Here is a 15,393-nt window from a genome sequence, read left to right on the forward strand (position 1 = left end):
TTACAATTTTCTCTCAGCTGAGAGAAGTATAAGGTATAAAGATTAAATGATCTGGCCTCTTAAAAATAATCTTATGGTGTCTGAGTGTGTCTAAATTATGTTATAAAGTCTAATGTGAAAATTTCTATAATTTCTATTGTAGAATTCACAAAGCTTACCTAGTAATATGCTATGACATATTAAAGTTGACATTAAACTTGTTGTAACTTACCAATTTGTTCCTCAGCTCTTTTTAATATTAATGAATGTATATAAGCAATAAAATATATTTCAAATGGAAATAAGTGAATGTTTTGTTATTATTCATTTATGTCTTAAAATATGCATTGTCTTTATAGAGGAAGTTTCAGGGGGATTGGAGAACGCAGAACTGGAAGCAACACCGACACAGGAAATAATCTATACCAGGTTAGAGAGATAAAACAGACTCAGGAACTTCCACAATAAGCTAGCTGCAAGCAAGCAAAAGGCATACTCGCAGGCAGACAGGCAAGCAGTAGAAGCAAAACTACAGAAATCTCTCTGACCCAAGGTCTTTATTGGGAAAACTAGGGCCACCCTGATGATTAGAGAATATGCAGAGTTAGGGGTCAATCCAGAGGTTTTTCCCACCCAGGTCAGGCAAGGACATGTAAAGAAGAAATCATCCTGAATAGGTTGAAACCCAGTTACTCCAAAAGTCTTTCAACAATATGTGATATCCTCTATTAGGTTCAATGCTAAATCATTTATACTTTGTAGACACACAGGATAACTTTGGAGATACTATGGATAAGTGAGTATATATAATAGAGTAGGGTGTTACATCTGTGTAATGATAGAATGCTCTAAATCTCAAAGTAAAGAATTTAACTACTACAGTCTAGCATCAATGGGGGAAAAGAAGTAAGGAAGTTCCCTAAAATAATTATTTCTGAGTAGAGTCATTTGTCAGTAAGTTAAAAGGAAAATGAGAATACCTGTCCCCATATAGTCTCCATAAGTCTCCATGAAGAAAGAATTTTTTGGACTATGAGTTGTGAAAATATTGGGAAAGTAGAGTGACTTAGAGACAAAGATCAGGAGATGTGAGCTATTCTATGGCCTGTTTATATTGTCTGTACTTGACCTTAATGGCATAGGATTTCACTACAAAGAGTGTTTCTTCAGTTTTGCTGTGGGGAAATAAAAAAAGGATCATCTTGAAGAGTTATAAAATAAAATTTATTTGATCTAGAAGATGCAAAGTGGTATCCTGATTTCTTTACTTCTATCTTGGTTCATAATCATGACACACAGATGGGAGAGTAGTTCTTACTCAGAGCGTATAAAAATGAGAGTTCTTTTCCACAGTTGAAGAATTTTAGCTTCCATATCTGTATGATCATTATGGTTTGGTCTTTGGTTCCCTTTGAACTATACAGCTAAGTTTAACTTGTTTTTATTTATTTATTTATTTATTTATTTATTTATTTATTTATTTATTTATTTAATGTTAAGATCAATTTAACACTTTTTAGGATTTACCCAGGGCTCTGTGTTCAGGGATTACTCATGGCAGCATTCTAGGCTCCAAATATGGTGCTGGGGATCTAACCTGAGTTACTTGTGTACAAGGCAAGTGGTCTTCATGATAAATTAGTTACACTCTGGTACTTAATTTAAATTTTTTATACTAACAACAGATTAGGGTTTAGTTGCTTAAATATAAATATACAATTATATTTTAGCAAGAATATGGCACATAAATATAACTTTGAATCCCTGTCTGTACTGTACAGATAAACAAGGAGTATATACAATTTGTTTTTATTCCTTTTTGTGCTCAGCATAGAGATTTATGTAAAAGGCTAACACAAACAAATGAAAAATTCATATCAGTACATTAGAGATGCTTTAATTATGTTTTATCATATTCTTGTTGATGACATATTTGCCATATATAATGTGAATATGAGAGTGAGAGAGCTGCCCCTAGTTATATTACATGTGAAGAAGCTAAGTTTTCTGGTTCAATCATTCCTATATCAGGTTTTGTCTATGTACATAGCTATACTATAGGCATTTCTGTACTTCCTTACCTATCCAAGAAAACTAGGACAATTAACACAGAAAAGGTTCCTTGAAAAGAGAAATTTTTCTTGGTTAAGCAATTTTGGTAATTGGTAAATTACCATTGGTAATTGGTAATTTGGTAAAAATAAGATTGAATAGTATAAGCATAGGAACTGATTCATTTTGGGGAGCTATTTGCTCTTGGGAGCCATACGCAGAAATGTTCAGGGGCTACTCAGGGGCCCATTTTGTGCTAGGAATTGAATCTAGACTTTCTGCATGTAAAGTAATGCTGTTCCATTTTGGAGACTCTTTAATTACTAAGATATATGGATTACCTAATTGGCTTCATTAACTATATAAATAAGGCTCTGTAATATGGTCAATAAAAATGAAATCAAAATGTATTCAAAGGCAGAAGCTGCTTTATTTTGTTTATTAGGGGCATCAAAGTTTAGTACAATGTCTCTTAGACATAGCCTTTTATATGAATGAGTCAATGAATAGAATAATGTTTTCACTCATCACTAAGGACCAAGGATAGAATTAATGGGAAGAGACCTTCAGAGCGTGGGTCATTGGCCTCTTGGCTTTGTGTCATAACTGCAGTACTGGAGTTGCACTGAATAGTTAGGATGAGGGGTCATGTATTTTTGGGTTCAAGCCTCTTTTCATCATGAAAGCTACTCGGTGGCCTCTGACATGATGTGTTTAGTTATCAAACATGGCAGTTAATACCACAGAGAGACCACATGTATTAAAGGTGACAGACCTAACAAGGGTCAAGGATTAAAGGTGAAATGCAAAAGACTTTTACTGCATGTCTGTTGTTATAACAGTTTCTGGTAGTAGGGATACATTAGCTAAAAAGAATTATGAGGAATCATGGTGAGCAGTAGTTTTCTTTCTCAGACTACTCAGGATTCTTTTTTGAGACTGAGTTGAATATTTTAAAAATGCTATGAAAATAGCTTTTATAAAAAAAAAAAAAAAAAGAAAATAGCTTTTATGTTTTTGAGGTATGAAACAAAAATTATTAAACTTTTGACTGTTATTCTTATCAACTTTAATTTTTTAATTGTAATTGGTTGCATTATTATAGTTATTAATATTGTGTATATTAATTACAATATTAATGAAAGGACACACGTGAAAAATTAAAACCTGTGCATTTTGCCACCTAAATATAACCATGTTTGCCATTCATTTCCCAGTTAAGTTGAAGGGTAATTAAATGGCTTCCTTTGATTATCACTAAGTAGTGCACTATTGTGTGTACTGAAATTTTCAAAGTATCCTTAAAATTAATTAATTAATATGGGCCCGGAGAGATAGCACAGCGGCATTTGCCTTGCAAGCAGCCGATCCAGGACCAAAGGTGGTTGGTTCGAATCCCGGTGTCCCATATGGTCCCCCGTGCCTGCCAGGAGCTATTTCTGAGTAGGCAGCAAGAAGTAACCCCTGAGCACTGCCGAGTGTGGCCCAAAAACCAAAAAAAAAAAAAATTAATAAATGGGTGGTAGGCCCTGGTAGTAATTTGTGCACATATTAATTGTGAGTGATTTGAGGTTAGTTATCACGTTAAAGTTAAGTTAAAGTCAAGTTAAATTACATTTAACTTCTTAAGGGTTTTAGCCAAAATATTCAGCTGGTAATTTGAATATTAAGCTAAATATTCTAAATATTTAGCCAAATTATTCAGCTAGTCTTGCTTAAGAATTAAGAGATTAATTTCAGGTGACAAAGAATGCATTCTTGGTAGAACCTCGTGTCATTAAGAAAATTTAAGCTCCAGGACAAGCAAATAATATAAAAATGTTATTAATATAGCATTTATATAAATATATTTGGAAATATCAGAAAATATTATCCAGAAAAAAAGAGAAGTTGTATGCTTCTTTCTTTTCTTTGGTTAATTATCTGCTGGTTTGGGTGTGGGAGCTGTTATAATTGTTTGTGGTACACTGTGGTAATTCACCAGATTAACTCAGGCAAAATATAATCAGAAATATATACTTATTTGTTGAGGATTTGGCACCATCTCCCTGAGCTTTTTTTCTTGTCTGTATGGTTTAATGCCCATCTCAAGTAAATATAATTGCTGGCATTTATTAACTCAAAATCAACCATAATTCTTGAAAAGCAAATTTCTGAAAGTGTTGTCAACTTCTATATTTTGGATGATGTAGGTGGAATATCATTACCCTTTCTTATATTCTTTGGGAGAATATAGCTTATCACAGAACTGAATCAAATATGCATACAATGTACCCTGAGAAGAAAAAACACTCTCTGGTTTCACTATATTTCAAAACTAATGAAGAGTACTAAGCACAATAATTTTTTCTATTTAACACTGGTAAACTCCATTTAAAATAAATCATTTACCCTGATAATCAATATATCTATTATTGAAACATATCCATGCTTCAGAACTTGTCTAAACTCAATTTTTACTCTGTTTTATTATGTATAATTCCATTGAAGAGCTAGTACTGTTTTGGATGTTGGAGTAAGGCAGAATATTTCTCAGAAGACAAATATAAAAGAATATAAAGTTACTGTAACTACATTTTGCAAATTATATGATCTAGGTTCTGCTTTTTTTTTTACTTTGCTCTTTTCCTTTCGTCAAAACCCTGATGAAAATAATTTTATGTCTTCTTGCTCTGAAAATAGAAATACATTTGACTTTTAAAACAATACTCTCTCTTTATATTTTTAACTCAAAGTGTACTCAAAGAATTAAAGATTTCTTGAGTTCTGGCTGCTTCAGTAGATGTCACATTGCTGTGTTTTTCTCCATGATATTGTGTATTTTAATAATACTACAGGACGTTAGGCTGATAATTTTGTAAACAGATTAGGTAGATATGATTCTATCAGAATCAGTCATGTTAGTTAAAACATTTAATGTAGTTTATTGCTTTTTTATAATATCTTTATTTAAAAAACTTTATTACATACATGATTGTGTTTGGGTTTCAGTCATGTAAAGAACACCACCCATAACCAGTGCAACATTCTCAACACCAATGTCCCAAATCTCCCTCCTCCCAACCCAATCCCCGCCTGTACTCTAGACAGGCTTTCTATTTCCCTCGTACATTCTCATTATTAGGATAGTTCAAAACGTAGTTATTTCTCTAGCTAAACTCATCCCTATTTGTGGTGAGCTTCATGAGGTGAACTGTAACTTCCAGCTCTTTTCTCTTTTGTGTATGAAAGTTATTATTGCAAGAAAGTCTTTCATTTTTCTTAAAACCCATAGATGAGTAAGACCATTCTGCATCTCTCTCTCTCTTTCTCTCTCTCTGTCTCTTTCTCTCTCTCTCTGACATATTTCACTCAGCATGATAGATTCCATGTACATCCATTTATAGGAAAATTTCATGACTTCATTTCTCCTGACAGCTGCATAATATTCCATTGTATATATGTACCACAGTTTCTTTAGCCATTCATCTGTTGAAGGACATCTTGGTTGTTTCCAGAGTCTTGCTATGGTAAATAGTGTTGCAATGAATATAGGTATAAGGAAGGAATTTTTTGAATTGTATTTTTGTGTTCCTAGGATATATTCCTAGGAATGGTATAGCTGGATCATATGGGAGCTCGATTTCCAGTTTTTGGAGGAATCTCCATATTGCTTTCCATAAAGGCTGAACTAGATGGCATTCCCACCAGCAGTGGATAAGAGTTCCTTTCTCTCCACATCCCTGCCAACAATGCTTGTTTTCATTCTTTTTAATTATTAAGAAAAAATACAGAATTTTTAAATTCACAATGGAAATATAGCTTTTAAGTAAATGATATTGCTTAAGTCAACAATTATTCCCAGAATCCTCAAAGAGATAAGCAACTTGGGAATCTACATTAGAATTAGAGAGCCAGATTACCTGTTTTGAATGAGAAATGCATATGTCTAATGAGAATATTACTTAAGTTTGTCTAACAAATGGTTCTCTCAATTAGATTAGTGACAGGAAGACAATTTTCCTTGATAATTTTAGAAAATATGAATCCATAGGAGTGGGAATTAATTTATCTTAGTTTTTGTATCCTAAGATGGCCTTTTAAAGAAAACTTTACTGTCATTGCCTTAACCAAAGAAAAAATATACCCTTTTTTTTTTCCTGATGAGCCAGCCTACAGACACCAAGGACCATAATCTCTCCAGGACCCACACCCGGTAAGATGCCCCCACCCAATGAATGTGGGGCTGATTCCTGCCGTGTGATTGGGCACCCAGAGACATAAAAGGGACGGCAGCCATGCTCTCTGCCTTTTTCCTGCTGAGCCAGCTTACAGACACCAAGGACCATAATCTCCCCAGGACACCACAGCTGCGCTTATCTTTTAACCCCTGAATTCCATTTCTCCACATTGAAAGAAGCAATCTACAGCCTTACCAATGGAGAAATTTTGCAGAACACTCCCATGTGTAAAGAAATCAAGATGGCTGCTCTGATAATCTAAAAAGTAGGAAACAGCTAGGTATCCTCTCAAATAAGAAGTTTAGAGTAAAATTATTGAAGATGTACAGGAAGCTCAAAAAAGCATCGATAGACTTGACTGGAGCACAATTAAGCATCAAGAGGATTTGACGACTAAAATTAGAAATTTTCACACTGAAATAACAGGTCTGAAAAACTGAGCTTATGCAACACTTGCCAGGCATGGGGTTTGGGGAGACCCCATGCTGAAGGCTTTCTCCCTATCCTGTGGAGTACTGGGAGGCTTGGCAGGCCCCACAGCCATCCCCCTCTATCTCCCCTGGACTCCAGGCCCTCCCTGGTGCCGGCTCAGATGGCCAAAGTGGATTCAGGTGGATTTTTAGGGGTCCTCAGGCTTACCCCCTCCCTCCATACTCCAGGAGGGAAGTGCATGGGGAGTGGGTTGGGTAGATATCTGGCTTCCAGTTTCTTCTTTGACTCTGGAGACCAGCTCTTGCCAAGTATGGGGTCTGGGGAGGCCCCATGCCGGAGGTCCTCTCCCTAGCATGGGGAGTGCTGGGAGGCTTGGCAGGCCCCAGCCAGCCTTGTCTTTTCCTCTGACTCCAGGCCTTCCCTGGGTACCAGCTCAGATGGCCAGAAGTGGGTTCAGGTGGACTCTTAGGGGTCCTCAGGCTTCCTCCTTCCCTCCATACTCCAAGGGGGAGGTGAATGGGGAGTAGGTTGGGCAGATGTCTGGCTTCTGTTTTCCTCTTTGATTCTGGAGGCCAGCTCTTGCCAGATATGGGGTTTGGGGAGGCCCGATGCTGGAGGCCCTCTCCCTAGCCTGGGGAGTGCTGGGAGGCTTGGCAGGCCCCCAGCCATCCTTGTCTTTATCCCCTGACTCCAGGCCTTCCCTGGGTGCCAGCTCAGATGGCCAGAAGTGGGTTCAGGTGGACTCTTAGAGGTCCTCAGGCTTCCCAACTCCCTCCATACTCCAGGGGGGAGGTGCATGGGGAGGAGGGCGGGCAGATAATAGCTTCCAGTTTCCCCTTTGTTTTTGAAGGCCAGCTCTTCTCAGGTATGGGGTTTGGGAGTCCCCATGCCAGAGGCCTTCTTCCTAGCCTGGGGAGAGCTGGGATACTTGGCAGGCCCCCTTTCATCCCTCTCTTTTTCCCCTAGACTCCAGGCCTTCTCTGGGTGCCAGTTCAGGTGGGCTCTATAGGAGTCATCAGGCTTTCCCCCTACCTCTCCCTACAGTAATGAGAATGCACTTTGGGAGGAAGGCAGGTCATTCTAGCACTGATTTATGTTGGGAGAGTCACTGGAAATTTTTTCTCCTTGGTCTCCTATTGATAGTATTGTATGCATATAGTTTATATATGCATAATATCCATCTTGTATTGTGACCTTGATACTGCCCTTACAAAGCTCATTTCTAATCTTTTACTGCCTCAGTCCCAACCCTTATTTCCCCCGATCTTCCCATATAGGTGCAGCTCATGACATGAAGCTCACCACATACAGTGATGAGTGCAGTTAAGAAATAACTACATTGAAAACTGTTATAACAATATGAATGAATGAGGGAAATAGAAAACCTGTCTCAAGTACAGGTGTGGGTAGGGTGGGGAGGAGGGAGATCTGGGAAATTGGTGGTGGGAATCTTGCACTGGTGAAAGGGGGTGGTCTTTACATGACTGTTATCATACATCTACAATCATATTTGTAATCACGGTGTTTAAATAAAGATAATTTAAAAAAAGAAACTTAAAAAAATAGAAAAAATATACCTTCTTTTTCTGCCACTTATTTTGTTGTTATTGACCAATAACTCTTCTCCACAAAAGCATAATGTAATACGTTGGACCCTTTTTTTTTTTTTTTTTTTTTTGGTTTTTGGGCCACACCCGTTTGATGCTCAGGGGTTACTCCTGGCTAAGTGCTCAGAAATTGCCCCTGGCTTGGGGGGACCATATGGGACGCCGGGGGATCGAACCGCGGTCCGTTCCTTGGCTAGCACTTACAAGGCAAGACACCTTATCTCTAGCGCCACCTTCCCGGCCCCACGTTGGACCCTTTTTAAAAAATCATAGTATTAATTCATCTGATCTTATTTTTTATTTGTTTTAAGGGGTCACATCTAATGATGCTCAGGGATTATTCCTGTCTCTTTGCCCAGGAATTTTTCAAGTATCTATATTGATTACTGTTTTTACTCCCTGATCAGTTTTGCAGGAGATATGTAGGTGGGTTGGCCTGGAGCCCTCCTCTTGAATCGGTTGCTGGCTTGTCAAGGAATGGCTGCTTTTATGCAGGGTTGTGTTTACTCTTGCTTCCAGGAAAGGTGTTTCTTGAAGAAACAACTTGCCTTCAATAACAACTTATTTGGTGTAATTGGGTTACATCCCCTAGGAAAGGTACTCAATGGCTTGAACTCATTCCATAGATATACTTTGGAAGATAGAAAGTCAAATAGAATCTGGTGCTTTTTGCTGGCCAAAAAATGTCACTCAAAGAATTTGCCACTGGGGGCCTGGATCCACTGTTGGCTATAGGCTTGCCATTTTCTTCTGGCCCTGGAGTTAGGGTTTGCTCTAAGGAAGAGTGAGATAGCCTGACACTCCTTTTCTTTGTGAATCTGTTCCAAATGAAATTGTTGTGTCATCTCTCTCTCCCTCACTCCCTCCCTCTCTATCTCTCTCTTTCTCTTCACTTCCCTCTCTCTTTCCCTCTCCTGAGCTTTTCTCTTTTCCCTTGTCAGCCTCAAACTAAAGGCTGTTTTCTTCTGGCAGTGTTCAAGAGACTCTAGTCAGTGCTAGGAATTCAAAACAAGGTTGGCCAAGTTCAAGAAAATGTTTTATTTCCTTTATCACTCATGCCCAGATTCATCCATTCTTTTAAATCACATTTCAAACTTGCTGCCTTAAGATTACTTCTATGCAATTTGTATGGGTATTTATAATACAAATGATTGGATCAAACATATATTTTCTAGCAATCAGAAATCTATATTTGTATAGTAATACTTTCTTTTCTTCTTTTGGGCCACACTTGATGACACTCAGGGATTACTCCTGGCTGTGTGCTCAGAAATTGCTCCTGGCTTGGGGACCATATGGGATGCTAGGGGACTAAACCTCAGTCTGTCCTGGGTCAGTTGTGTGCAAGGCAAACACCCTACCACTGTGCACCATCACTCTGACCCAGTAATACTTTATTTTCAAAACCTGGTCATTAATTACTTTTAGCTCCCTAATGCTGAAATACTGTATTCCTCAACTCAAAGAGGCAAGATTGTGTGAAACCCACAGGAAATAATAATTTTCTCTTCTCCTGATATTTCATATAAACTAATATGTAAATAGGATCTATGTAGAGAAAAAATTTAAATGGTAGGAAACTGAAAAATATGACTCTGTTCTTCAAAGCTAGCAAAACAATTATGATTTGGTGGGTTATATACATAGCTTTAGAATATAGGATGGACTCAGTTTTTTGTAGTTATTCTACATAACAATTCTTAATATGGCCTAATTTATAAATAATCATAGTATGAGAGCAGAATATGAAAAAATTTCTGAATTTAATTTTTACTTCATACTTATTTGTAACTACCTTAATGAAAGTGAAATGTATGAATAAAATCACTTTCAATACCTCTGAAAGTAATCATTAAATGGGCACAAAATTCTCTGGTTTCTCATAACACAACAGGAGATATACAAAGGGTCACTCAATAAACTTTCTAGCCTACTCACATTTAAGGAGCAGAGTTTCTTCAGAGTAAAGAAGGCAAAAAGTTCTAATAGTGATGTGTTATCTTTGACCCATGACTAATTATGGTCAATTTTTTCCTTCTAATGTGTTATGACAAGCAATTATTACTTGAGAGAATAGATCTCCCTATAGAGAGGATGTATGTATATGCCAAGAATCAGATGATCTAGAACTGTGAAGCAGTAAATATGTAATGAAATCAGTTATTGTTTTTAATTCCCATTTATTTATGTATTTTATTTTGGCCCTACACTGAGCAAAGGCCTAATGCCATCCCCTGAGTTCTGCATGTTTGAACTTCACAAAAGTTCAAAAGGTTTCCACATGACTTGGAACAGTAAACATTTGTCGTAAAGTCATTCTTCAGTTTCTGACTTCACTTTTGATTTAATTGCCACCTCATTAATATGGGCCACTGGGTGTGAATTTGTCCAAACAAGATACATCAAGAGGACTGAGTGAGATGTTTCATGGTTAAAGATTTTTACCACTCTCCACACTGCCCCTCCAACTTCAAGAGACTAGTTTGATAAACATGCCTTGTCCTCCAGGTCATTGGGTTAAGTAGCAGTTCAGTCTTTTTGAACTTTTCACTTTTTCTGTGTAAGTATAAGCTAAGTGCAGCCTAAGTTCTAAAACCAAAGATAAAGGACCTTGTTGAAACAGAAATGTAAGAAAAATATCTATATGGCTCCTATCTTGCATGTGGGGTTGTTTATTCTCCTTTTATTGAATGACACCTCCTCCTCTGCTTCTCATTTTTTATACATTCTAGAACTTTTTTTGCATTGAATTAAAAGAAATTTACTTCCACGGGAAAGGATTATATTTGACCTCAATTATTAATACAATACAATTTTACAATACAAAGAGAAAGAAAAAATAACCTTAGTCATTTTTGCTGAATACATTACTCAAGAGCAAAGTGGCTTAGATATAATTTTAAAGTATATATAGACATATATATATATAGATATTGTGTTTATAAACACATATAACATATAAACTCTATATAGCTATATATGTATAAGGTAGACATGACTTTATAAAAAAGAATATCACTTTATATTAGTGCCTGATATATAGGTATGTGACACATACGAATCACCATCTAATTACTGTGAGAAGCATTATGCATACAAGTTTATATATTCACTTATTATCAGTGAGTGTATCACATGAAGTAGTTTTTATCTATCAGTGATGAGAAAAAGCATCTTGCTCTAACTTCCTGATTTTCATTCTTATTCCTATAAGGTTGGGAATTTTTCTTCTTGTGGACTACAAAAGGCGTGTGAAATTATGGGCTCTGGCCCTGGTTCATGATGCCTCATGGTGGTGACCTGCAGCCTATCTGGATATTGTACGTCCATGAGTTATATTATAGATATCCAGATAGTCTTTGGCAGAAAAAAGACCATCAGACTCTCCTAGAGTCAGCTTTATTATGCAAACTTCATTCTTTGTTGTTTGTTTTTTGTTTGTTTTCTGAGCCAAGCCTGGTGGCATTCAGCGGTTACTCCTGGCTTGGCATTCAGAAACCGCTCCTGACTCGGGGAACCAAATATGAATTCTGGGGATTGAACCTGCATCTGGCCTGGGTCAGCTGTGTGCAAGGCAAACACCCTATCACTGTGCTACCACTCCAGCTTCAATGCATACTTTTGTTTTTGTTTTTGCTTTCTTTTGTGTTACGCTGGCGGTGCTCAGGGGTTATTGTTGGCTTTGTGCTCAGAAATTGCTCCTGGCAGGCACGGGGGACCATATGGGATGCCGAGATTCTAACCAAGTTCCTTCCTGCATGGACTGCTTGCAAGGCAAGCTCCCTACCGCTGTGTTATCTCCCAGGCCCTCATACTTTATTCTTTAAACATATATTAGTTCTAATTATTTTTCTTTCTTTTTTTGGGGGGTACACCCAGAGACGCTTACGGGTTACCCCTGGCTATATTCTCAGAAATTAATCCTGGCTTGGGCAACTATATGGGATGTCGGGGGTTCAAACTGCAGTCCGTCCTAGGTCAGCTGCATGAAAGGCAAATGCCCTACCGCTGCGCCATTGCTCCAGCCCCTAATTATTTTGCTTTCTTATAGTGATAAGTTCTTGAATCACCAGATTTAGACAATTCACTCTCAATATATGAAGTGGAGTTTTGTTCCATTGTATTTTGCCTTTCTCCTATTATCATTCTTCTTGTTATTAATATAATTGTAATAAGGTCCTTAAGTCCAGTCCTCAAATCTGCAACTTCCTTTTTAAGACTACATAAATATATTAATGTTAGATCAAGGAGTGATCTTCTCTAAGATCACCATTTCTAGGTTATTGAGAAGATTTCTGGAATTTAACTCCAAATCAAAGATTTGTTACATTGAGTCAATCATTTAAAACCAGGTTTTTCTTATATGTATCAATGCTCTTTGATCAGGCCTTTATCCATTTTTACTCTATTAAATTATCTCTTCTATTTGCTCTTATCATAAATATACTTATATTTATGATTGGATTGTCTGATGTGTGTAATATGTCTAAATTTTGTTTACAAATATAAAAATAGACAACTAATGTAACTTTACTTTTATCTGATAGAGCTTTTATTTCTTCAAATTTCTTTTTCTTTTAGTTTCTTCTTTTTTTTTTTTTTTTTTTTTTGGTTTTTGGGCCATACCTGTCTCAGGATTACTCCTGTTTTGTGCTCAGAAATTACTCCTAAAGGCCCTGGGGACCATATGTGATGCTTGGGATTGAACCCTTTTTTTCCTAAATCGGTTGCATGCAAGGCAAACACCCTGCCACGGTGCTATCCCTTTGGCCTCATAATTTAAAGCATTTTTGGGTAAAGGCACTTTCAATGTTTCTGGGGGACATGAGATAATACTCTGTGGAGTTTGTCATCCATCAGATCACACTCTGGAGTGCTTGACATTCATGCAGCATTAGGGATAGAATGAAGTCCATACTCACTCACAATTCATGTATTTTATCACTCAAATCTCATTGCAACCCCCAAAATGCCTTCTTTAAATTGCCAAGCATATGTTCAACTATTAATATGTCTATTTCTGATATCATGTTACCCCTAAGTATGTAATGCATTCTTGATCTTTTCAGTTCCTTTTGTTTTACACTTCTGTCTCTGAATACATCATTTTCTGGTTATTTATTGTTGGACTTTATTTACTTATGGCATATGCATACATATTTTTCTCAAGAACACTATGATTGCTACAGGCAATTCCAGGCTTGTTCCTTTATTCTTCTGTTCTGTAAATACAGATCTTAACCTTACATAGTTTGTTTTTCACTGTTGATGTCTTAAAAACAAACACGATAGGTGAGCATGACATGCAGCACACTTGCAGTTCCAGTTGCCTGCTCTTCGCTGACCTGTTTTTCTCCTGTTATATATAAGAAAGTCAAAATACAGTAAATTATTTACTTTTGGATCTCAGCACAAAGCCAGAGATGCTCTGTCTTCTGTGCTCAAGAATTACTCCCGGTGTGCTAAGAGTACCATATGTGGGCCTGAGATTAAACCAGCATAAGGCAATTGCAATGTAAGCTTGTCAGCCCTGTGCTATATCTACAGCCCACATTTCAATGAGTGTATTTTGCTTTGGTGAATGCACAAAGCTAAGTTAGAAATAGGAAATGGAATTTGTGAGTTGCTCTTGGCTAAGTAAACTTTTTGAAGGAATCTTGTTATATTGAAGAGTATATAGAAAAAGCTAGTAAGGGGCTGGAGAGATAGGACAGCGGTAGGGCATTTGCCTTAGAAGCAGAAGGACGGTGGTTCGAATCCCGACATCCCATATGGTCCCCTGAGCCTGCCAGAAGCAATTTCTGAGCATTGAGCCAGGAGTAACCCCTGAGCTCTGCCAGGTGTGACCCAAAAATAAAAAATACAAAGCAAAAAAATAAAAAAGAAAAGCTAGTGAGAAACAGGCGCTACATTACATGTTATATCATAGTAAAATGCAAATCAAAGGGAGAAGTGGTAAAAACAGAACCTATCTCAGACAGAAACTGGTGTAGGTTCCAGAGTCAGAATCCAAATTTCTAGAAGCATATTATAAAGGGCTGCAAAGATAGTACAGATAATAGGACACTCAAGTTGCACTTGACACAACTGGGTCAAACCAGAATCCTCCAGGTTTGACCAGAGTCTACCAAGGAATGATCCCTGCCCAGAGCCAGTTCTGAGCTAGTCTTGAACCTTATCAGCTATAACAAAAGCAACAAAAACACAAATAATAATAAATAAAAGGAAAGAAAACAAAAATATATGAATTCTGAAAGAGCTTTTTTAAGTGTAGAACATAAAGAATCCACTATTCTTGCGCCTTTGTTGTCAGTTAAAAGAAGAGCATACTGCTCTCAGCAGTTCTATTGTGTTTTATGCAGTGACCTTTTTAAAAGGGAAAGGTCTATCTGAGATATTTCCATTGCATTCATGCATCCGCCTTAGAATTAGCGTAACAGGAGATGTGCATGTCACAATATCAAACCAACTCTTTCCTTTCTTCAGAACAGAACTTCCTTAACCATTAGAAGTAAAGATGTTGGGGCCAGGAAGGTGGCGCTAGAGGTAAGGTGTCTGCCTTGCAAGTGCTAGCGTAGAAGGGACCTCGATTCGATCCCCCGGCATCCCATATGGTCCCCCCAAGCCAGGAGCGACTTCTGTGCGTATATCCAGGAGTAACCTCTGAGCATCAAACGGGTGTGGCTCAAAAAACAAAACAAAACAAAACAAAAAGAAGTAAAGATGTTTCCAGGATATTATTCTCATTGGAACAGGGAATTTTCTCTGTGTTTGTCTTGCTGTTGAGAACTTCTTTCTGAGTTTTGAAAAGTATATTAAATGTCTCATCTGACATCACACTTTAGCGAAAATAGTGTGGACTATTGTATATAAAATTCCAGTGTTCTGTGCATAGATCTTCCTGAGTGTCTGCCACCTCATACAATCTAATGGACTCTTGGAGAGATCACTAAGTGGATATGAGAGGGCTTTTGGAGTTTAGCAATCCACTGTGTGTGGGAAAATGACTTATTTCTCTATTTCTTTCAAGTATGGCTTTCTCTTTTGTTAATCTCAGGAAGATAAATTATACCAGCCAGTTTACCAAACATTTTAGTCTATGT

This window comes from Suncus etruscus, chromosome 4 (genome assembly GCF_024139225.1).
Source record: "Suncus etruscus isolate mSunEtr1 chromosome 4, mSunEtr1.pri.cur, whole genome shotgun sequence".
Classification (NCBI taxonomy): domain Eukaryota; kingdom Metazoa; phylum Chordata; class Mammalia; order Eulipotyphla; family Soricidae; genus Suncus; species Suncus etruscus.